The 22,634-nt window shown below is 43.4% G+C and overlaps 1 protein-coding gene across 3 annotated transcripts in view; it reads left to right on the forward strand.

The window, feature by feature from the left end:
* Positions 1-4,795: 4,795 nt before the first annotated feature.
* The window catches only part of ECM2 (extracellular matrix protein 2), a 187,479-nt gene continuing 169,640 nt past the window's right edge, over positions 4,796-22,634 (forward strand). For 2 of the 3 annotated variants that reach the window (XM_086938933.1, XM_086938935.1), the window contains exon 1: positions 5,565-5,792. The gene's annotated coding sequence lies outside the window, so the exon portion shown is untranslated. Of the gene's footprint in view, positions 4,928-5,564; positions 5,793-22,634 lie in introns of those variants that run through there. The other variant, XM_086938934.1, reaches the window with a different exon arrangement.

A 22,634-nucleotide genomic window follows, 5' to 3' on the forward strand; every position in this document is an offset into this window, starting at 1 on the left:
TGCGGCACGGTGTTCAGTGTAATTATGTGGATAGTAATTGTGTGGTTTTGAGTGTGCTGGAATTATGTGGTGTGGGATTGTGTGTTGGAAACACTGGAAGAGCTGGGGCACTGTTAATGGAACGGCAACCCTGCTTGACTGCTTGATGTACAACTCACTGCCACTGTAAAAGGAGAAAGTTGTGGTGAATTTTAGTAAAAGTAAAATATTCCATGTTACTGCGCTGGATATAATGGAAGGGCTGGAACTGCGTCAGTGACATGGGAAGTCCTGCTTAAATTGTATGCTATTAGGTCAAACAAGCTTAGTATTTGTACAGCTGACATCATGCTGTCACATATTTGAAGGTGCTCCCTTCTTAATTTGAACAATAAAGAAGGTTCGGTAAAATAAAGGATCATCCCCTCCTTGGGACTTTTGTGACTTTACTTGCTCTTTCCCTGTTTGTGTTTCCGAGCTCCGATGCTCCGATGCCCCTCGTCAGCCTCTCAGCAGATAACTGGTTGCACAGCAGCACCGTGTCATGTCTGGTTGCCCAGCAGCACATGTCATGTCTGCCAGGGTTGGTCGTGTAAAGGTCACTGGGCTGTGTTAGAAATGCAATGGCTCCTCTCTGACCTCACTCACTCGCACAAGGTTTACGGCCTCCTCTTCCTCTATGAGACACAGACAGCCCTGCTCTGTCAGTGTCACTGGGTCTGACATGGTAAGAACTGCAGAGCCTGCCCACTCTCCTCCCCGGCCACCTTTGGTCACGGTTGACCTGGCATTGCATGGACGAAGGGAGCTCTGTCTAACACGAGAGCTTATATTGAAGTTAGTCTGTCCCTACACTAATTCTAAAGTGACATCCTGTTAGACTTGGGGATCTCTAGTTGGCACAGGTAGGTACTTGTGACAAATAGGGACCCTTGCTTTTAGTCAGGATAAGGGGATTACACTCCTAAAATAACCCCTGCTCACCCGCTGGTAGCTTGGCACGTGCAGACAGGCTTTGTGTCATAGCTGCCAAACTGAAGAAGATCGATACATTTATCAAAATAGCTCCAAACAGTGCCCTAGCAAGGCTTTGATGCCTACAAATTCAGCAGCTACGTCCCAGGGGCCCATGGCTGATTGGACGTCCATGCAGGATGGGCAAAAGGAGCAGGGGAACAGTACCACCAATAAAAACTTCGGTCCATATTACAATTTGCTAATGAAAATTAATGTTCGGGAGACTAAAGTTCTGCCAAGTACGAATCTAATCTCATCACATGGAATCTCAGCCTCCATAGGAGTCCAAGAAAATGGGGAGGTAGGCATCACAAAAAAGAAACTAAAAACCTTCCGATAATTCATTCACCACCAGCAACCTGCACAAATGTGGTGAATGCAGGCGTTCCACCATTGAGAGATGGACAGATCGGGTCTCATGGGGATCTGATGAACGAGTGTCTAAATATTGGTGGGATAGTTCAGGGGCTATCAAATACCAAAAGCCCACGACATTCTTCTTACATGTCGAGTAAGGAGGATTGGTAGTGGAACGAAAGACCGCCCAGGTGGCTGCGTAATCATCAACTTCAGGAACCCTGCTGTGGCCCACCAATTGTTACTTGGTTTTCATTTTCATCAGGCAAGGGAGCACTGACTTAGTACTCCATTAGATGGGGTATTTTTATAACTCCCTATACGCCTTAGAGAGAGCAAAGGTTCAATCCTGAATGACAATTATTCACTCCCCGCTGCACTTTGCACCTTCAGCATTCATTGGGTGGTCTCCAGTTTAACGTGCCAGTAAAAAACAGGTTTAGACCATTGGACCATGTTGACTGACTTAATGATGTAGAGTACACTGCAGTGGTGAGAAATGATCTGTCGGTACTGGATTAGATGGCTGTCCCAGCAGGAACAGAAGGGTCCCACCCCAGTGTTGGCACCTGAAAAGGATGCTCCGTGTACAGCTATCTCTTAACCATCACCAGGGGCAGACACCACCAGGACTACAACCTGAGAATCAAGAATCGTCCCGTGGCATAAACGGGGAGGGGGCAGTGGGTGATCCCAGGACACCCCTAGAGGCGTCAAATCATCATGTACACCTTTCTCCCCCCTGTTACTGATTGTGTCCAAGGGAGTAAAATGAGGCGTGTGAAATGGCCTAGGACTGCCAGTCAGTAATCCTGTCCCATTTAGGGAAATGCACTGGACGTACTAAAGTGTGCGGCAACGTCACACAATCCTCTACCTTCCACAAAGCCGTTTTTTTCATCATTAATCGCTGCCTTTGTATGATAACATGACTGACCTGAATACTGGCTCCATGGGTTTTATTAACCCTTCCCATGGAGAAATGAACAGCAGGGAATGCTGCAGCACTGCAGGAATGAGCTCCAGGACAACTGGCAAATGGATTTGGCTGAAGGTAAGTTAAGATGAACATAGAAGGAAGGGGGAGGGATGACTGTATAGAAGTGAGGTGACAGGTGAAGTTAGGATTGCCACTTTTTTCACATAAAAATACTAGATATTTGTTGAGTTATGAAATCATGAATGGGCTTTGAAATTGCATTTCAATACAAATTTGTGTACAGTCAAAAATCCTGTGCATTTCTTGTTAACGTTAATAATCATTTATACATACACTAGCAGCCCGCCCCAGCGTTGCCTGGGGCAGAAAGGGGCTGGGGGCAGTACACCCGCTCCCGCCCCGACCCTCTCCCGCACCGACTCCCTCTTGCCCCGACTCACTCGCGCCCCCCTCCCGCCCAGACTCACTTGCGCCCCCCTACCACCCGACATTTTCATTTACTGCTGCCTCCTTCTTTCCTCCCCCTGCATCACAGTCTCACTTTCCCTTTCCTTACCTGTGCCGCCGCTCCTCACTGCACAGCCGCTCGTCACTGAACCGCACTCCTCCTTGTCGTCATCACGCACGTCGCGTCATGGCCACCGCTAGGTCCCAGCCAGCGCTACTTTCAGGGGACTACTTTGTTTACAGACTTAATTTTTTTAATTTACTTTTTTATTTTTATTTATATAGCCTATGTCCATCTACACACCCTGACATTTTCATAGATGCATCGGGTGTGTAGATTGGCGCTGTGGTTCCAGAGTTTACCTGGCCAAAAGGTGCAAGTTCTCTCTTTATAATAGTAGTATAGATATATATATATGTCTGTGTGCTTGCCGACCTGTGTGTGCCTATTTTTGTGTGAGAGAAAGAGGGAGAGAACCAGGACACTCTCAGGAGATATTTTTAAAGGGAATGGTTGGAATTTTTTTGGTTTTTGTGTTCATCTCAGCTTGTTTCGCTCTCAGTGTGTGTGCCCGCTTGAGAATATATAGTATGGTGCCAAACAACACCAAGAAACATATTGCATTAAGAAGTGGCAAATATGACAAAAGAAGGAAATGTTAACATATCATCCAGTTTGGCTTTCATTTTGTGTAATGAGTTAACCTGATTGGTTTAAATAAATGCATTTCTCATGCGTTTTGATATGTGCTGCAACTGGTACAGAAGTCATTATGTATCATCATATCTTGCCCTTAGCCCCGCCCCTAGCCCCGCCCATTTGCCACACCTCTAACATATTTAAATGAGTACCTGCACTTATTTTTTCCCATCAAAGCACTGGTTAATATGACACAACACGTCTACCTGCACCTTGCAGTGATTTCACTATGGAGGGGGGTGCGTGAACGGACGCATTTAGTAGTTCTGGGTGTGTGACATCTACAGACGCGGGTATGGCAAGCTTTGGTACTTAAAGGTCACGTGCATCCTAGGCTGTGACGACATCCTTTGTTGGTTCTAAAGGAAGGGACACTACCTGGAACATAGGCCCAGATGAATATATGATTTTAGCACGATTACAAGTTCCACGCATGGCATTACCACACAAATTTTTGTTCGCAAGTCTCTTTACCACGCACGATTGTACACCGCCATATTTACGTTACGATACTTCTAACGTTTCCAGCGTCAAAACACGTCTTTCAAATAGAGATAGGACTTCTATTTTGACGTACACGCCACGGTCGTTGTTGAGGCACTTTCCTTTCTCTCCTTTGGCACTGAATAGCGTTTTTTTTTTTAAGTTTTCTTCTTTTTTTTTTTATTCCGCTTTTTTGGGGGGGGGAGACCCCCCCAGCCCCCTAGCCCCCTTTTTTTACTGTCCCTTTCTCCTGATGATATACACGCAGGACGAAGGAACAAAGACTGGAAGTAATGAAGCTTGCGTTGCGTGGTAAAGACGTTTGTGGAATGCACCCGCGGTGAAAAGACGTTTGCGTGGTAGGTGACCCGTTGTAAACGTAACTCGTGGTAATGGATTCAGAGTAAATGATGTTTCCCGGCCCAGATGAAGTTATGTTGCTTCTACGCAGGGCACGAGTCCTAAAAAGAGAAGTGGGGGGACGCTGTCACCGGAAGTGACGTCACAACAGGAAGTGACGTCACGAAAGGTGCGCTCGATCTCGTAACAGAGAGGCCAAACAGTGAAGTCCCGCTGTTTGGCAGGGGGGACGGTGTCCACCCAGTAAAATAAGTGGGGGGACGCCATCCACCCGCGTGGTACCCCGACTAGAGCCCTGCTTCTACGGTTCTGCGATGGAGCAGATTCTAGCCTAAACGTTATGTTTTTGGGTAGTTACACATTAAAACTCATGCAAGCTGTAATTACGGCCCAAAAAAATTGCTGAGTCCCACAACAATTTTGCGTGCGACTTCCCAACCTGCAGGGCTTCAAACAGCAATGATAGAGGAGAACCGCTCCAGTAGCGCATGTGGCATTGAACGGCACACACATCACCCTCTGCTAAAAGCGCCTAGCATAGCCGAAGCCAAGCAGACAGAAAGTCTAAGAAACCCCCCAAGGAGGGAACAAAAAAAACAAGCCCAGCGGGAAGAAGCTGCCTTCGCTCCCAGGCCAGACTTGTGGTAACGTACCAAGTCCTTTCCCCCTCCCCGCCCCTGCTTTTTATGTTGTGGTTTGCTTCTGATGTGCAGGGTAGATGATGTTTATGCTTTGCTTGGAATCCATCCACTAGTGAGATGCAATGGCTTTTTTCAATTTCTGCAAGCAGATATGGCGCCCTGGCATGCTACCAAGGGCCAGATACCCTCATTCTCGATTGATTATGGCACTCAGAATGCATAAGGCAGAATTATTATTTTGTACTTAAAATTGGATCCGAAAATTCTTCCCCAGGCTATTTATTCTGGTTTCAACAGAAGCGGTGATTAGAAACAAATACATTGAACGGGGAAACCCTTGATCACAGACTCTCCGTTCAGATGTTACGGGTTGGACTTCGGCCCCAAAAGGTCCTGTAAACCTATAGTGACCTTGAGTGAAAGCACACCACCTGGACATAGCTGCTCGGTCTGGGCTCCGAACCAAATGAATTGCAAATGTTTTGCCGTTCCTTTAAAAGAAAATTCGTTTTTTCCAATGGACGATTTTATATAGAGAAATTTCCCAGCTGCGCCTTGTCAGCCAAAGGGCCTGCCAGCGTTGCAGACGGAGCTTTGTTTTTTTTTTTACCGATGCTTGCAGCGAGTGCTGTGTCTGCTCGCTGTGTTGATAATGCATTAGTTACTCGGTTCAGCCCTGCACAGGGCTCTTCCTGCCCCCAGGGGACAGATCTGTTTCCAACCTTCTCCAAGGGCTGCGATAACGTGCTGGGACATCCCAGGCTCCCTGCTGCCGTTGTCGCAATATCACTTTGATTCCGTTTCATTTTGCAACTGGCGGCTAAATGACCATCAAGCAGAACACGCCACAATTAGGTTAGAGTCCCAGGTAAAACAAAATGCTTTATATTTTTAGCTTCTGCTTCAGCATGGCTCTTTGAGCTGCAATGTGTTGCAAGTTGGGAGAGGTGTTGCGCCGCGGCCAGGGCGACTGACGTTGGGATCTGGGGATCACGGTTCGATCCCCAGCTCCGGCGGTAGGTTAACCCAGCACCATGTGACACTGGGCAATAACTTGCATTACTCTTCCCGAGGGCCCCCAGCGCCTAGCGACCCTTACGGATGATTGTTCGCGCTTTACAGAGGTGGATTATTATTATTGCATGCGTGTGTGGCGCGGGCTTTGCGTCTGTTTTCTTCTGAAGTATTTGTGAAATGAGAAATGCCTGCTCTGCTTTCGAACTGCGGGGTTGAACTGAGCACTTGAACACTTGCCACGAGTTAGATGCTTCGGTCATGTGGAAAAACGCAGCTGTGTTTTGGCTCGTGGTCAATGAACTCCCCTAAACTATGTCTGAACGCGACCTCTGAGGGAGGTGGAAGCTGAGAGACAGGGGTACACCCGAGGATTTATACAATCAGTCCATAGCAGTCTCATTTCCGTTCGGTGGCAGAGTGGCAAGATATAAAAAAACGGCAATATTGTTGGTAGTTTTATAGAAGCATGTGTGGTGTGGGACATTGAGTAAACCACACGGTTGCAGAAAAGAAGCTTCAGTCTGGGGGTTACAGAGGACACAGCATGTAAGAGTTACTGCCATTGAATGGGATTTTGCCAAAATAGTGTTTCCCCTCCTAAAAGGGGAGGATTTCTGGGGATTTAAAGTTGGGCGGTGTAAACTCCGGCCAATCCTGTTTGGAAATCAGTCCAAAAAAATTCTTAGCTTTGTAGTGGTCACTGTTGTATATTGCAGGCTGGGAAATGTTGAAGTACCAACCCAGGGGAAAGTGGGTGTGATGCAGAGCACCCTATAGGAGAAGATTTTGTAGGGTGGAAGGGGATCTGAGAAATGGGCCATGGTGGGGGTATGGTACCTATTATCAATTTGATTTCAAGAGGCACGCACCACAATTCAGAACATTTACTTCTCCAAGAGGTTAACCACATTATGTAATGGTGCCGCTTCTTTGCAAAACAGCCTTCTCATTGCATTCAGATGCCATGTATTTGCTACCACTTGCTCAGAATAAAACTGGACATTGATGTTTAGGCTTTCCAGGTATGTTTGGTTAATGATCATAATTAATTCATCGAGGTTTACAAAGATGTGGTCATCTAATGAATGCACGCAACAAGCTACTAATGCAGCAGGTCTTACACCTGGAACTTATTCCTGGTGAGAGTGACTCAACTGATTTCCTGCAAAATGCAGCTTGTGTATGATTGTGCCTGTATGCTACAGGCAGAGTGTCTGCAAAATATCAGCAGCCTGTCAGTTTAATTTTATATATTGTGCTGAATGGCCCATTATCGACACAGGGGCTCAGTCTCCCTGAGGTGACCCACATAGGTACGATAAGTCACCAGTTCCATCCTTAAATATTTTACCCCACATTTTCTGTCCTCCTCCTCTCCACTGCCAGGATCCCTGCTCTTGTCTCCTGTTCCATGACCAATGAATAGGGTATAAGTAGAAGCAACTGGAAACACAATTTAGACTTTGGGCTACTTGTTCAGTTGTGCTCATCAACGTTTCTTTAATAATGGGCGTACTCATCCCGCCACCTATCCAATAATAAGTCAAGTTTGTGTGGGCCATGCCTATAAGAACAAAGACCCACCACAATACATCTCCTGCTTCACAGACAAGGGATACACAATAGCTGTAAGGTAGCTTAGTTTTTTAGATCTGGAGTTATCCATTATATTTTGATTTCACTAAAAATTGTATGCTTAATGTACGTAGTTATGGAACTTTTGCCCATTCTTTGGTCTGTTATTGTGCCATTCACATTTTCCTTTCCCCATTACAGTGTATATATATCATGTGACAGTGGGTCTGCTGATTTGAGCCACTGCCTTACTTCAATTCTGCTCTTTCACAAGGAGCACATGCACACACAAAATAGTTCCCTTAAATGACAGGGACTACTGTGGGGATGTACGTTGTTACAACGCATGCTTTTACCACGCATGCCTTTACAACGCAGGTTTTTCAACGCAGGTTTTTCAACGCAAGTCGTTACAACGACTTGCGCTGGGGGGGTGCTGGATAGTGAATAGTTTAATTTACTATTCCAACTTCAGACCCAGTGGATAGTAGGGAAGGTGTTGGATAGTAAATTAAACTATTACCTATCCTACAGCGCCCCCCAGCGCAATTCGTTGTAATGACTTGCGTTGAAAAACCTGCGTTGTAAAGGCACTGCGTGGTAAAAGTTGCGTCGTAACGGATGTTTCCCCTAATGTGGTAATGTGTGCTTTTCGAGAGCAGCACAATATTTTAGTTTTCAGAATTTTTTTTGATATTGGTAAAGTTCTGCAAAAACCATGACAAAACAAAACCAGCATTGATGAAGCCAAAAGGCTGGGACCAAACTCCAGACCTGTCTGCTTTGCCAATGCTTGTTTGTCTGTTTAGCTGTGACATTGGTGGCCACCGGTCATACCTTTTAAAATCCTTTGGAGGTTTGCATAAACTGTTGTTCCTAGTACATGACAATCACAAATGGCATTATGGCTGAACACTGCTTTATGCGAAAAATGACCACGCAAAGTTGCTATCTTTATATTCTTTTATATTCATGTTCAGTGTTATGATAATAGTTTTATAAAGTGTTTTATTGTCATAAAAGTGCCGTATTCTCTATTGAAGGAGAACTAAAAGCACCGGTTGGCGCAGTACTTGTGGCATAGAAGGGGTGTTAGCTTTTGTTGCAATGCTTAGCTTTCTTGAATGGAGTGGGCTCCCAGTGGCAGTAACTCCAACTGATTGGCATCCGGGTTTAGATTTCCTGAAACAGTGGATCTGCAGGAACGTTTGCTGTTTAGTTAAAAGGTGTGTACATGTGTGTGGGGGGGACAGGGGAGTGAGAAGGTGTCAGTTAAGAAGAAGAGCTTTGATTGTAGGAGGCACTATGTATGGTGCACAACTTTCAGTATACATTATTTCTCCACACTAGGAGCCATTCTAAGCTGGGAATGATAGGTATGAGTAGTTGCAGGAGTTAATGGAGGTAGTCTGGTGGTTTGCTGGATGGAGCCTACGTTGCTATAGTTAACCTCAATGCCACCATGGATGTGCTGCTTCTTTTCATACAGGGTTAGGTAATCTGTCGGAGACGCTTCCTCTGACTTTTGCTATCGAGGAGTATATCTGAGTAAGTGAGTTTACATAGCCAACAAAGAAAGTCAGATCTATCTGACATGGTGCAGGACAAAGTGGAGTTCCGAAGCTAGATTATTCACCAAATGTCAGTCTTGAGTTTCTGATGATGTATCGCTTAAGCCGTATGTTGTGCATCCACACAGTGACCTCAACAAAGGGAGGCGTTTGCGTTCAAGATGTAGCACCATGTCTCTATCCAGCTGGACCAGGAACTAGGTGTTTTTGACATCTGTATAAAGGAAAAGCTGCATTTGCCTATCTGGCAAGCTAGGAAGGGGGACTGTACATTAAATAACAAGAGAGGTCCTCGAGAGCAACCAAAGTTCAATTGAAGGCTGAAGCGTGGTAGTTCTATGGAGAGATGTCAACTACTCCATATCTCTAGGACAAGGTGGCCTTGCAGGAAACATGGCTTTCAGGTTCATGTGATCAAGCTGGTTAAGTAATGCACTTTCGTCGATAGAGCTAAATTGTGCTGAAGGGTCTAGGAGGATTGGATCACCCAGGATACCTTCGACAGAGGCCATTCTAATATTTCTCTATATGGGCAAGTGGTATTGTGGGTAATTGGCCACCACCAGCTCTTAGTTTTTTTAATGGATGGCCATAGTTTAACCGGTGTTGTTTCAGATGACAGGTTAGATATTGAGGCTTTTCGCTGCGTGGTGGAATGATAGCATGGTCACATGCCTAAGGTATGTTGGCCTAAATAAAAGAGGATTTGATTAATAGTTGGTTTGGGAGTGCTACACTAAGGGTGAGGATTTCAAATAATTTGGGTGAGATTAGGTTTTTGGTTGACCCTGATCTGTGGTTGCTAGTGATAGTGGTTTCACTGTGATCTTCTGCCAGTTGGAAGATGAAAGACTTGCTGTACGGATTTGAACGATGGACTGGCAAGAGAATGATTCATTTCCTGGGGGATGTGGGTAAGGGAATGCCTTGTTTCCCTAGTTGATGGCTTAAGCTGAAACCTCATTGGCATGGCAGAAGGAAATTATTTTTCTCTTGAAGGAGATTGCCGTGGCTTGAGAGAGTGAGGTAAATGGGGGCAAAGTTGTGTGTTTAACTGTGGTGGCCCAAGGGGTGGTGCAGTTTCCTTTATGGGCAGGACGGGATCATGGGTGTTGTAATTATTGTGATGATTCAGTTCCTGAAGTGGGTGGATTTAATTCTCTGACTGCGGCTTTACATGTTGCTTTGTCTATTGAAGAGTGGTTATGGTGCCAGTTTTGTAGCCTGATGCTCTTCCTTGGCCTTTACTGGCAATCAATATTATTTTGTTCTCAGAACTTGGAGTAGAATGGTGGCAAGATTTGAGGGGGTAAATATAGTTGAGACCAACCTAGTTGAGGTCTTTTAACCAGTGCGGGCGTTCTATAGCACAGGCGGGGCCGTGTCGGCCAACGGACTTACGCAGCACTACCGAGGCAGTGCTCGTGACGGCCGTTGGCCGACGGGTGCACTTAAGGGGTTAAGCGCTAGCATTCAATTTTTTTGTTATGGTCATCACATTAGGGGTCCTCTGTTAATATAATTGTGTGAAGGGAATCAATGCTTTAAGGGTGATCTTTTCTCATGACGGTCTGAGTTTACAGTGATAGGATGAAGTGGTGTGTGCTTGAGTGGCAGTGACAAAAAAGTGGATAGATCATAGGTCAACACAGAATTCATGTGGGTCAAAATCAAGGTGAAGGAAGGGTCTGCTTTGTTCATGGGTTCTGCCACTAATTGTGATATGGTAGCTTATAGAGCTGAGCAACCGTGGGCTGGTGAGGCTCCAGCACCTTTTTCCCAAAATGGTAGTGGGGCAGGCAGTAGCTGTGCTCTGGATCTGAACTCTATTCCTATTATGGAAATATCTCACCAGGTGAATCAAATACAGCAATTGTTGTGCTGCTGCTCCTCCAGTACAAGTCAACTAACTGTGAGCCTGGTTAGGATTGACATTTCAGTTCTTGGACGTGCAGAATTATGCTGCCTTTGTGGTTTTTTTTGAGGGGGGGGCTGATTTATGTAGGTCAGTTGCCCATGTTTTTAACCTAGGAAGACATTGGAAACCAATGCCTTGCAGAAGATGGCAAAAGTGAGTGGTGTAAAATTGTAGCTGGCGGAAGCTGCACTCCCCTGGGAGACAGTGGCCTTATCATGTAAGACAGATTTAACAGTTGTGCTTTTAAACATCGCCTTGTCTCTTTTGGCACCCTATTTCTCATTTATTTTCTATATGTCATGACTGAATATTTCATACAAAAATTCAAAACCAGTGAAGATGACTGTTAAAGGAAGTGTCTTCTATTGGTAGTTTTGCACTGCTCACCAAGACTTTCTGAGACTTCATTTTCTCAGTTTTTTAAGATAATATGCTGGAACTACAGTTCGCTTGTTCTTATATGGGCCAGATTCACAATCCTAAGCCCAAAGCATGTTATTATTCTTTACCTGTGGTATGCTCGCCCTTCATCCAAAGTACAGCAGGGAACTGGATGAAAAGAGCTGATGTAAATTTAAAGGAATATTTAAGAAAAAAAAACTGAAACTTGATGAGCATATTGAACTTCTATCAGATCATCAATGACTTCAATTAAGGGTTGATGGGATTTCATATAAGTTGTGTCTGTTTCCTCTATGGACCACTGCCTGTGTGGACTCTATGCATTAACAAGTCAGAAATACATTTGCACATTTTAAGTGAGTCAGTTCCAGATATCAGGGGTGTCATTTAGGGGTCATCAGGAGATGACACTGTCCCTTTATGTGGCGTACTTGTCCGCTAATATTGTTGGTGAAACACCTGGGGCCGTACTATAACAGGGCACAGTGTCCCTGCTTGTGCCACTGATAACGTCAACACTGTTACCCAACACGTTCTCCACTCATCGATCCTTTTTCATTCATCGTGTTCTCTAGGTTTATTTTGTCAGAGTGGACCACCCAGACCTTCTTGTACGGTTCTTCTCACTTGATCCAATACTGAACATGTGATTGGTTCTTTCTCTACTGGGTGCACAGGGTTAGAGAGCCCTATACAATTAATGTGCTGCCATCATGGCAGTCGCGAACCCGCGCCTGCCCTGTTGGCAGCGCATTCAATGAAATACACAGCAGATAGCAGCTGTGTGCACTTTATAGAAGGAATGGAGATCCCCTACAGCTGTGTGTAGTAAGTGACTCCACACGCCTGCAGGGTTTTTTCTGCACAGTCCATTTCCCATCTCCAGAGGGCCACCTTAAGGAGCTGCACTGGCTGATGGTCACCTTTTTCTGGATCACTATCAGTTCACTTTATAAGTGCTTAGTTCAATCATTAGGCATTTTGGGGTTTGGACAAAGGAGGAGAATTGATGTTCCTGCATTGGTGTTATGAAAAGAACTAGAGTTAGTCATAGAGCCGATATAGAAGTGGTGCCAAAGAAAGAAACATAACTGATCTTTCTTCTGTGTTCACAACTGGAGCTCACAAAGTCCATCCCAGCCCTTCCATACCCCACCCCACACAACTACGATACACCGGACACTAGTCTCTTAAGTCGCCTAACTAGGTGGCCGATTAATGTGATGGGGATGGGTAGGTTGGACAGAGACCACCCTGGTCAATGTACAACCTATCCCTGCCATGTAAATGTAGCAATCCTGACACAATGAGAAGCATTTTGTGATACAATGAGATGTATCCTCTCACCTTCTAATAACTTTAATTGATAACTGTCCCTGAGGACTGGAAAAATACATTTGGATAAGTTTGTTTTAGAGTGCATCACTTATTCCATTTGATTTAGGACATACGCTCGATAGAAGTCTGAATTTCAATTTGCTAGAGAGAGGTTATTTAGCTTGCATGTTCTCCCAGTGACTCAGGGGCTGTTTGCAAACCTTGTTAGTTTGGTGCAATGATGGCAGCAGCACAGTCAGCTTCTTATGCTCCATGATGCATGAAAAGGTCAGTCGTCCACTCCCTGTGCTTCTTTACAGTACTCCCCTGCCCCTTCCCCTCCTTTAGTCAATCCTTCCTGAACCAAACCTCTTCAGATGGGCTTATTCCTATCCACATAGGTATCAAACCATTGTGCACAGCATCTGACATTTTGGATCCTCTATCAAGCCCCTAAACATATCCTGTCTGATAATATGTTTCTTTAAACTGCTGAACCACTCCCCGGCACCTACCCATCCTACATACAGTCTTCATTGCTCCCCAATACAAGAAACTCACGATGAACCTTTCATCTTCTCACTATTATCACTCACTCTCCATAATCCCCATTTAATCTGAATTCCCCCAAACAATTTGCCTTTAACTGACAAACTCCAATCCTATGGAATCTACTTAGTCCTTTTCCCATGCGATCTGAGTTCTGACTGACTCTGCTGCAACCATGATAATCCATGCTGCTAACGTCAACATTGTTACTCACCACATCTACCATTCATCTATCCTTTTCATTCATCACGTTCTCTAGGTTTCTTGTGACAAAGTGGGTCACGCAGGCCATCATGTTAGACTCACCTCACTTGAAACCAAGACTCAACATTTGACTGGTACTTTCTCTACTTAACTGATCACCTTTTCTTTGTATCATATTGCCCTTCCTATGTGCCACAGTTTCTGTGAGCTGCAGACATCACCTAAGGCACTGTCCTGGCCACCACCCCCATTACAAAATGAGGTGACAAAAAATACTCAGCTTAGTATTCAGGGAAGTCTGGGGTACGTTCTCACCAGTTCTCTCTCATTCTCAGCTTATACAGTCCAAGCAGAATATTGCACACTGCATTTAACTGCCCGTACCTGTGCTTAACCTTTTCTTAAACTTCTTTTTACACTTCATCTCCTCTGACCACTATTCTACAACTTCCCTTCAATGCCACCTCCTCCAATTGACACTCAAAACACTACCTCATCTTCATAAATGCCCAAACTCCTATTCACATCTGAAATCTATAAATGTGTAAATAATTTTACATCTCTGGGATTCTCACAGGTATATTCCAACCATATCCTCACTATTTAACAACATGTAGTGTCTCCTAAGACTCAATTCTCTCACCAGTGATTTTAAACTGATGCAAGGTGGCCTCCAAGAACCTTTAGGTGGACATGGGTGTCAGCATTCACCAATACTTGGATGAAACCTCAGCTCAACTTAAGGTTACATTTGGTCACAGCAAGGCCCAGATAAACTGCCTTGCTCGTCAATGCCCAAGGCCTATCTCAAACTGTGACTATGAGTTTTATTTATAATTTTGCAGAAGTGGGACAACTGCCAAAAAATTGAATGATGTCCCTTTCACAAGAATGTATACATGGTTATGCACAGTAAACTCGGTATAGCCTCCTATATTTGTTCATGTCATCATCGCTAGCAAGAACATAAGCCATTGAAAAGGCTTAATAAAATGTGGCTGGTCTTATACCTCTAGTTATCAATATCATCAATCCATGGGTTTCTACAATGATATCAAACCTAGCTTAATTATGTCCATTGGGCATAAGCCCTGGACTGCTTGGCATATATTGAGCCTTCTCTTCTGAGCAAAGCTGTTTGCAACAGAAGACGACTTAAAAAAAGCCATTTAACTGGTCGAATCTATCTTGATGGTGGCAATGCTCTTCTTGCTGGTATCTCCAAGACCTATATGATAGCGCAACAGAATAATTCCAACTCTCAGAGTAAGAGACTGAGTTTGTCTTTCCCCCCACTTTCAATTTAACACCTGCTGCATCATCTACAAGGCATTAAAACCACCTGACACCAAGATCAAGCCAACCATTGGTCTTAAGAAGACGCAAAGCTACAGACCCAAATTCAGAACGAATGTCAAGCATTCTCAAGCCATGCATGGAGGATGTATAACTTTATCTTGGTCTGTCACACATAATCTCTGGCCATTTTCAGGAAGGAGATCAAAGCCCTGCTCTTTAAGCAACAACTCATTACCGTCTAACCTTTTCAATATCATTGACATTCACCCTACTTTCAAATTCACTAACCCCATGGCTTTCTCACCCAAATCCTCCTCTACCCGCAGCCCTGATTGTCCTGTCTCTCTATCTTCTTTCGATGCACTGCACTAATACACAATGCTTTTATTGCTTTGTAAGTAGGTTTACTCTCTTAAATGTACATTCATACCTACATAATATAACTCTAAATCTCCCAGACCCGTAATCCACCCAGCAGCCGTGTCATATGTTCTGTTTAGAGCGCTATATACAGCCCTTCTTGTCGAAGCACTATTTGTGCACACACAAATACATGTAGTGTGGTGGGGCAAACTAGAGGTAGCTGCCGCTATTTTTCTTTTAAAACTTGGAAATACATAATTTGTGCATGACTCACCCGCCCTTACTTTTAAAAGACCCTCTCGCCCCTCACGAACACTCTGGAGTTTGCCAAAAGCTACTTTCATTAGAAGATGCGAAATAAGAGACCCTGAACTACCTGGGAGGCGGAACCATAGCAGTCTGCTTCACTACTACACACCCAGCCGCTAGCAATGGAGATCTGAGCATCCAGGCCCAGACATCCAGCAGGACCTGTGTCTCCCGAAGCTCACAGTCCGCAGCTGCGTTTTTGACATTTCAGACTTTGTACTTCAACCAAAAGTTGTTTTATTTAATTTACTTTTTCCATTGTGAGATGATGTATACACCCCTAGACAGCTAGCCTGCGATGTTGGACTGCTGCAGGATCCGCTTTGCAGCGAGCATGAGCAGGGTGAATTCAAGCTCTGATTGGATTGTGTGTGTTTGAGTGTGTACATCAGTGCATCTTCACCCCTGTGCACACTTGACCTTACAGGCTGACAAAGCAGCACTTAACTTTCAGCTCTGATATAGTGAAGCAAGTTAGCACATTTTCACTTATTTTTTCGACCCAACTAAACAATCTGTACGAGTTCTAAAGCTGCTTTGTGTGCCACCCAAATTTAAATGTAGTGCTACTGTGCATCAGTAGCATATCAAAGGCGCTCTATGCCCCATTGCAAGCAAAACATGTGCTCCTCATCCTCTGGGCGGCTAGTACAAAATATAACTGCAGTGCTATAATTGGGGTACGTTGCTGCACCTGGTGCTCTACTCATAGCCCCACCCATGCTATGCAGCAAATTAGCGGGAAGTGGCACCATCATATTGTTTACATTTACAGCACCTTATTTTGCTGCCATCCCTTGGACTAGTCTGTATTGGATATTTTGGGCAGGGCATAGAGAATACATTACTCATTTAAACATTCGACTGGCATTGCTGTAAATATATGTAATGTAGCTGTAACTCAATATGTATCTAAAACAAGCATTTGCAAAGCCAATAAGTCTCTAACACCTTGACCAGGGCACGAATTTCACCGCGGTGCTGCAGAATTAATAAGTGGGCGGAGTTCGGACGGCCCCCGGCCGCCCCCCGCAAACACCCACTGTTACGTCGGACGGCCGAGGAACGGCTGACGCTGGAATGGGTTAAAAATTCTTGTTTTATTCTGTCAAGGGTTTTGCAAAATAATATTGTTGGGGATGCTGCCAGGTCCTCATTAAAACATATTTATTGATCTAAAAAAATGCCCACAATACTATTGTATTTCCTGACATTGGAGCAGACTACTTTGTGTGTGGCTGTGCTCCTTGTGAAAGGGAAGCATGCTGTAACTCACAGTGAAGTCAGTCAGTGGCTGAAGTGGGCTGACCCATTGCCCAATGCATGCTGTGGTAAGTGGAAGAAAATGTTAATGACACAACAGACCAATGGATAAAGTATGATTGAAAATCCCCAATGGCTAACTGGCTCCAAAAAAAGAAAAAAAATGGTCAACATCCAACTATCCAGTAACCTGAAGGAGAATATTCTTCTCCAGTACACATAATTGGGATTTTTCCAAAAGCATAGAAACAGTTTTTCTTGAGGTACCGAAGGTTATCAAGTCCATGCTGGATGAAGTTAGAGGTTCTGCACTAATCCTGCTCATCCTATCAGTAGTGTTCGGATACTGTCTTGCACCCAGTTTTGCTGCAGGGCTTGACGGAGTTAGTTATAAAACATCTTTGATGGCAATGGTTAAAATATTTTTTTAAATGGAGAAATCGGGACATTTGGTTTGCTCCATATGTCTCATCTAGCGACCAGTTAGCATTCGGGGTGCCACAGGGCACTTCACTCAGCCCAACATTTTTAAGCATCTATATGGACCCCTAGCTAAATTCATTTGAATCCTTCTGGTCGGGGTGGCAACATTCCAGAGGGTCAACTGCAGGGGCTGATCCTTTTTGGTATTGGCTAGAAAGGAGTGGAACCTGCTTTCCCATTCTTTGAGGGCTGGACCCCCAGGAAGCCTTGTTTAAGACGACACTTAAAACCCATCTTTTGCCTTAATTTAGGGTATGTGGCTAACAGAGATTTGGATATGTCAGTGCAGGTATGCTCTGTTGAGTAGCTTTACTCTACAAATCTGTCATTCATTTATTCATGTTATACAGGCACTTTTAGTAAAACATAAAGGTCTTGGCTAACACCAAACCTAAAAAACAAAGTCTGGTGTGGGCTGTCAGCCACTTGCTTTTGCTAACACCTTTTTTGTATTTTTTTGCATCTTTATTACTAATAGATGGTTGAAGAGATCCGCACATAGAGAGGCTTGCAAAGACACATGGATAGAAAAGGTTATGTGGAGGGACTGAGTTGCATAGCTAGATTTTTTTAGAGAGACAAATACATAGATAGACAGAGAGAACAAGAAATTGCAATATACAGCACAGCTTACATTAGTAATATAATGGTTAAATTACCGTATAAGCATGACATACAAGAGCTCTGAAAGCAAACTAGATAGTCACACAAGCATGGCATACAGACTAGGGGCTAGATGTACAACTTTTTATTATGGTCGCAAAGTGGTTTTAGGCACGTTTACAACTGAAATGAAGTGTGGCGAATGTACCAACCCTATTTTGCGAGTCACTACTAACTCGCAAAATAGGGTTAGCGACTTGCTTTTAGAAAGGGGCATGCCAAGGGTGTCCGTTCCAAATAGCGAGTCCAGAACCCATGTATGAATGTTTTGCAACTGCAATTTCGGTTACAAAACACTTGCAGTTTACCACCCTTCTCAGAAGAACGGTAAGGCACTCGCAAATGGGAAGGGTTCCTCAGGGGACCCCGTCCCCTATGGGAATGCTAATGAGACTCAGGTATGAATGCATATATAACTTGTCATTTTAGTATATATCAATTTGCATAATAGCAGTGAATACTTTTATGAAATTTTATTTCGACATTGTTTAAGCCATCAGAAGGATTTTTGACATGTTAAACACAATATATGAATTATTTATATTTCTACAACTCTAAGCACTCTTTTATGGTGTTTGTACTATATGTTTCTGAAAATCATTGTCCGTCACTTAACATGTGCAAGGTGCACATTTGTTGTTGTGTGGTAGTTTTTGTTCTCAAAAGTTATTTTCATGTTGTATAAAGAATGACCAGCATTTATGCTTTATCAGAAGTATATATTTGATTATAATCATTGATGACTTTTTGACAACCCCAATATATCTGCTATATGTATGTTGATGTGCTGGCCCTTTGATAAAGCCAATAGGCCCACTTTTTATATTTCAGTGTTCTGATCCTTTGACAAAGTTAGTAGGTCTGCCTTACCTAAAATGACACCCTTCATAATGTTTCATCACATAGTCTGCCATGCGTGTCCAACTGCACACTGCCCACGACTGAAGGCTGTGCAAAACAAGGGTAGGGTGTATGGTGCTCATGGTGGGAGGGGGACGTTGGACGCAGGTCTTCCTGCAGGCCAAGCCCTGCACCCATCCCCACGCCGCATAAGACGATGGACATCCTAATTTACCATAAAACGATAAGAAATTCCCTGAAAAAACCAAAGTGACAATATAGTTTAGAATTGCAATGAGATCATACTTTATAGTAAAAAAACTTGACTGAAAAAAACTAAAGGTTAAAGGGAAGTTACAGTTAAGTGAAAATGTCTGTTAAAACATACTGTTTTACACAAACAAAACCAATGGAATGAACTAGTTATAGTTATCTCAAGTGACTTAAACTGGTGCCATAAAATAATTATAACCCATGCCCTTACCTTGCACTGCAAATTACCTCATATATTACACCGCTCGCCACATGTTCTAAGGCATCAATGATAAAATCACTGCAAAATCGGAAAGGGCGCCATTGAGGACAATGTGCCTAGCAGGTTCATATCTTTACTTTAGGGCCCCAATGATAGTTACTTGAGACAACTATTACAGCTAAATTTCAGTTGTACTGTTAATTTAAAATGGTATGAGTCTAACGTCAAAATAATTGACCTCCTAATAGCAGTAGACTTCCAGCAAATAACGAGAAACTGGAAGGATTTCACTAAGCTTTCTTATCAAGCATGGTGGTATGCGGTGTGTTATAATCATAGGCTAGCCACTACATTTGTATATCCATCACATTTGGCATCCAAGCGTTCTGATTTATGGGCTCCAGTCTTTTTATTCGATACAGGTAGAAGTGTCCAGAGATAAAAAGAATATAATGAAAAAATAGAATAAAAATAGTGTCTAACCTGGAAAGTTATTTATTGTTAGTGGGTAGGCACTATCGTTAAAAAGAAGTTGCAATATAGCGATATAGCGGTAATCGTGTTACTGGACTACCATATGTCTTAGAAAATGTGTCGACATGTTTCAGCTCTCTAAGCCCAGCCGGGTCTATGGAGCCAACCCACTAACAATAAATAACGTTCCAGGTTAGACACTATTTTTATTCTATTTTTTCATTATATTCTTTTTATCTCTGGACACTTCTACCTGTACCGGAGGTAGCCTCGGGTGAGGCAGGCATCCAGCACGTTAATCAATTACCCGATGAATACGCCAAGACTCTTGTTGGGGCGGAAAAAAGATATACTGCAACGATAAAACCAGGATGTCTCTGAGGGTTTTCAAAGAGAAACCAATGGTTCTGTAGAAACAAGTGTCCATTCTATTTTTGATTATTGAATATCTGTCCAGGGGAACTGAATGGACATTAAATCCTCTTCCCTCCATTTTTATATGAATATCCAGTCTTTTTATTCATCGGCGCTAGTGCTAAATGCTCTACTACCCCTAGACCTCTGCATCAAGAAGTTACTAAACCTCCATGACTTCCTTTGTGTTAATTTCTATTTCTATTTATACCTTCTTTTGTACAATATATCTTATGTTATCATTATTTTTGACTGTATTAGCATTTCTTATTTGTTATGTTCATATTCTGTTTATTTTCTAAACCCACTTGATACATTGTATATGAGCCTACTGCCTTCATTGTTTTTTATATTCTGCACATTGTTGTAATTCTTTTGTCCTAATAAACTTCTTCTGAACTTAAAAAAAAAATGGTATGAGTCTTTCTTCCAGCAAGAATCTAGTTCAAGATGCTATGCAACTTCTAGGGTGCAATGCAGACTCTGACAGTCATTTTTCTAACTTTTCTGTAATTGAAACCGTGAAAACAAATTTGTGTAAAATTACGTCCTAGACCAGCACATCTTATAAACATGGATTCAAGCTAGCCTGGCTGATGAGGGGTGTTACCCCGAAACTCGTCCCAGGATGCTTGGTTCCGGTTCAGGGAAGACCTTGCTTGGCAGTTCGGGCTGGACTGTTCCCATGAGGCACAGGGTCAAGACTGATTTGCATATAGCTGGGGCTGAACTGAGGTGACGAAGTGAGCTAAAGAACGATGATGGATTCAACCCAGATCTGCGACTGGGGGTGAGTGTCTGAAAAGTTTCAGCGCTCCATTCAGCATCTTCTTGTGTTTGCTTTGTTCACCCTAAGTTGGCAGGGTATGCCCAGACATGACTCCCTTGCTCACTTTGCCACTGAATTCAAGCTAGCCTGACTGATAAGGGGGGTGCTAAGGCATCAATGATAAAATCACTGCAAAATCGGAAAGGGCGTCATTGAGGACAATGTGCCTAGCAGGTTCATATCTTTACTTTAGGGCCCCAGTGATAGTTACTTGAGACAACTATTACTGCTGAATTTCAGTTGTTCTGTTAATTTAGAATGGTATGTGTCTGTCTTCCAGCTAGGATCTAGTTCAAGATGCTATGCAACTTATAGGGTGCAGTGCAGACTCTGACAGTCATTTTGCTAACTTTTCTGTAATTGAAACCTTGAAAACAAATGTGTGTAAAATTACGTCCTTGACCAGTGCATCTTTCAAACATGGATTCAAGCTAGCCTGGCTGATGAAGGGTGTTACCCGAAACTGGTTCTAGTTCAAGATGCTATGCAACTTCTAGGGTGCAGTGCAGACTCTGACAGTCATTTTACTAACTTTTCTGTAATTGAAACCTTGAAAACAAATTTGTGTAAAATTACGTCCTTGACCAGCACATCTTATAAACATGGATTCAAGCTAGCCTGGCTGATGAGGGGTGTTACCCCGAAACTCGTCCCAGGATGCTTGGTTCCGGTTCAGGGAAGACCTTGCTTGGCAGTTTGGGCTGGACTGTTCCCATGAGGCACAGGGTCAACACTGATTTGCATATAGCTGGGGCTGAACTGAGGTGACTAAGTGAGCTAAAGAACGATGATGGATTCAACCCAGATCTGTGACTGGGGGGTGAGTGTCTGAAAAGTTGTAGCGCTCCGTTCAGGATCTTCTTGTGTTTGCATAATTTGAGAAACCCATTGACTGACCTACCGTAGCAGTTTTAGTCAAGCATATGGCTTTAGTCTGAGATGTTATTTAACCCATGGTCTTAGGAATTACATTTCCTTTTTAGAGAATAATGGTGCTACAGGAATGAAACTTGTTTCTATTTCCTTTAATTGATGAAGTCTAGACATGTAAATTACAATACTAATAGTTTGGACAGTTTTTTTAGATCCTTGATGGAAAGTATAATCTGTGACTACAAGGTTCACCTTGTGGAAAGCGATTTTATTGGTACAAATCAAACATTCATTTATATGCTAAATAAATTTTTAGGCACAGAGAGATCAAGTGATTTGCCCAGGATCATAGGATGTCGAGCCGACTCGAACTTTGTTCCCCAGTTATAAAGTCAGCAGCTCTGACAGTTACCCCACAAATGCGCTCCTTTCACAAGCCTGTCACGCCTCACCTAAAACTCTTTATTTCTCATTTTCCCAGAAGGACAGGTACCACATGTTAATCAAAGTGTTTCCAAGTTTGTGGATGAGGCGCACCATCACTTCCTCACAATAGCGCAGTACACACTCACAGACAACAAATTAATACTACGATATCCACACCAAGCTATGATTATTCAAAGAAACATTGCACTGTTGTGTTCATCCCTTAAATTCATTTTCTCGCGTGACATCCAGAGGGCATGATGATGCATAACTGGCATACAATCCTTGGACGACACATCGCACTAATCATTGTACCAATATGTTACTTCAAAACACAATACACCCCAGGTTATCCAATGGAATAAGTCATGGCTCATAAAAATGTGGCCCTCTTTTACCTCTTCACTGTTGTGGATTATATACGCATTGACTTCATTTTCCAGGGT

This window comes from Lissotriton vulgaris, chromosome 9 (genome assembly GCF_964263255.1).
Source record: "Lissotriton vulgaris chromosome 9, aLisVul1.2, whole genome shotgun sequence".
NCBI lineage: Eukaryota > Metazoa > Chordata > Amphibia > Caudata > Salamandridae > Lissotriton > Lissotriton vulgaris.